Raw genomic sequence first — 2,998 nt, forward strand, 5'->3', positions numbered from 1 at the left:
AAACATCCAGACTCCCTCCCTGGCTCACCACAATTACATATGTTCCAAGTTCTAAGTATTCACAGAAAGACCACAGCTGACCCTTTGCTTCTCTCTTGTCCTTTTACCAAACTCTTATATCACTTATAACATTACCTGTTAATATCCCACACTCAAAAAAAAAAAAAAAATGCAGGCACACAAGTTTCCTAAATTTCACTTAACCAAATAAATTTAAAAATCGATAAAACACTTTAATTCCTGCAACACAAACTGGTTTTCACATTCATCAGAACATGTTAGAAGTATTCAAATATGAGAATTGGAAATGAGTGTGCTATTTGGAAAAGAACTACTGAATTTGTTCTCCAGAAGAAAAAGCAGACCTGAAGCATCACATTGCTGTAACACCTGAAACATGTTGGCAAGTTCTTGTCTTCTAAACTTCAATGAAAGCTGCTTGCACAAACTATGTGTCTGCATGTGTGCTAAGTCACTTCCATCCTGTCCTACTCTTTGCAATCCTATGGACTGTAGCTTGCCAGGCTCCTCTGTCCATGAGATTCTCCAGGCAAGAACACTGGAGTGTGTTGCCACACACTCCTCCAGGGGATCTCCCCAGCCCAGGGATTGAAACTATGTCTCTTACATCTCCTGCATGATGGAGGCAGGCAGGTTCTTTATCATTAGTGCAACCCGGGAAGCCCCTATTTAGGGAAAATCTTCCCCTATGAAGCCAGATATCTGAAGTATTAAGGAAGTCAGAAGCTGAGTCACTTCACTTCTTTCTATTGCCTCCAGTTGGTAGAATACTGACAACCAGCATAAATATATTTAATGTCTCCATGTAGATTCCCAGCATTGAGTTGATAGGGTCATCTTTTTGAACTATATACACTGGTACTACTTCTGCACACTTGATTGATTCCTGTGTATCATACATAAGAAACATGCTGAAAAGAACTAATCTACCATAAATTGCCACCGAGTATACAGTGGCAACAGCCACCATGGTAGGTGGAAGAAACACAGATCCCAGTGAGAACACAAAGAAAAGATCTAGGCCCATGTCCAAGGGTGCTCTCATGTTCAGAAACTTCTCATTGGGTGGACATGCGGCCAAGGTGGAAAGGTCCCCCACAATGCCAGCAGTGTACCCCTCTGCTCTGATGAGAACAGGCCCTCATAATATTTTGAGGAGCCACCACTCCACTAATCACACCTTATAGTAATAACCAAGCAAGATGTTTTGGGCCTGGGTTCCAATAATATGATACTGACTGTACCAGCATTCCAGCTCCAGTTATGGCTGCAAAAGTTGCACCAGTCAACACTGAAGAGCCTTTCATCATGAAGTTCTTGAGAGAAGGAGTTTTGTTCACTGCCAAAGCAGACGAAGCTGTTAAGCCAATATTTCCTGCTAAGAGTTAACACATACAATGGAATGACTTCATTCACATACTGAGGCCAAATTATAGCCTTTTCAATGGCTTCAATCTCATTAGACATTCCCAAGTCATCAAAGCACAAAGCACCAAGACCAACAGCAGCCCTTCCAGCCATAAAAACATCTTCTCATCTGACCAGTTTTAAATGTTTTTCCAATGATGGTTCCAAAGTTGCCTACTTGAGTTCTTGGCCAGCTTTCCCATCAGTTCAGTCATTCAGTCCTGTCCGACTCCTTGTGACCCCATGGACTGCAGCATGCCAGGCTTCCCTGTCCATCACCAACTCCCGGAGCTTGCTCAAACTGATGTCCATCGAGTCAGTGATGGCATCCAACCATCTCATCCTCTGTCGTCCCCTTCTCCTCCTGCCTTCAATCTTTCCCAGCATTAGGGTCTTTTCCAAGGAGTCAGTTCTTTGCATCAGGTGGCCAAAGGATTGGAGTTTCAGCTTCAGCATCAGTCCTTCCAATGAATATTCCGGACTGATTTCCTTTAGGATTCACTGGTTTGATATTCTTGCTGTCCAAGGGACTCTCAAGAGTCTTCTCCAACACCACAGTTCAAAAGCATCAATTCTTGGGCACTCAGCTTTCTTTACAGTCCAACTCTCACATCTATACATGACTACTGGAAAAATCATAGCTTTGACTAGACGGATCTTGGTTGGCAAAGTAATGTCTCTGCTTTTCAATATGCTGTCTAGGTTGGTCATAGCTTTTCTTCCAAGGAGCAAGCGTCTTTTAATTTCATGGCCGCAGTTACCATCTGCAGTGATTTTGGAGCCTAAGAAAATAGTCTCTCACTGTTTCCATTGTTTCCCCACCTATTTGCCATGAAGTGATGGGACCAGGTGCCATGATCTTTGTTTTTTGAATGTTGAGTTTTAGGCCAAAAGACCTCTCCTTGGATCCTTGCAAGACTTTATTTCCAGAGTTCTGAGGAAGTTGATTTTGACAACTTTAGCCACTGTTCTCATTTCTTTTGTGGAGTAGTGAGATCTTGGATGGCCTCAATCTGCTATTCTGGCACGGCTTCCATTAATTCATCTGTTATATATCCTTTCCTCTCTTTCTTTTAACTAAAAGTGAATTTAATAATGACTATTTTAGTACTTAGACTCTCTAGGAGAGTTGGAAAGCCACACTGGGAACTCTTATCCAGGAATTATTTCCAAAATCACACCGCAGAATGGGCTCCAGAAAGCTCCCCTTGTTTCTCCTGCTGCCGCTCCTGCTGTCCACGAACCTGCTGCTTTCAGCACTGACGCCATCAATGCTGGAATCTGGATGCTGCTGCTAATACACCACTGCTCTCTTGGAAAAGGAGTACCACCACGGCGACCACCTGTCCTAATACTGATCCCACTGAATCAATTCCATTCACTTCTGTCTGTTTCAACGTCTGCTATAGGAGAACTCTGACTGATAAGGGTTGAGGTCATAAATCTGTGCACCGGCTGTAAGAGAGGATGGGAAAGTTTTTTTATTTTTAGAGAAACTTTTTCTTAAGACTTATTTTCCTGTGGACCATTTTTTTGCATTTATTTATTTATTTTTATTTACACAAAGTTT

The 2,998-nt window shown here is 42.3% G+C and overlaps 1 pseudogene; it reads right to left on the bottom strand.

Moving 5' to 3' along the window:
• Positions 1 to 757: 757 nt before the first annotated feature.
• LOC138081870 (growth hormone-inducible transmembrane protein pseudogene) lies at positions 758 to 1,635 on the bottom strand (annotated as a pseudogene).
• Between the last annotated feature and the right edge of the window lie 1,363 nt (positions 1,636 to 2,998).

The sequence above is a fragment of the Capricornis sumatraensis genome, chromosome 7, assembly GCF_032405125.1.
Source record: "Capricornis sumatraensis isolate serow.1 chromosome 7, serow.2, whole genome shotgun sequence".
NCBI lineage: Eukaryota > Metazoa > Chordata > Mammalia > Artiodactyla > Bovidae > Capricornis > Capricornis sumatraensis.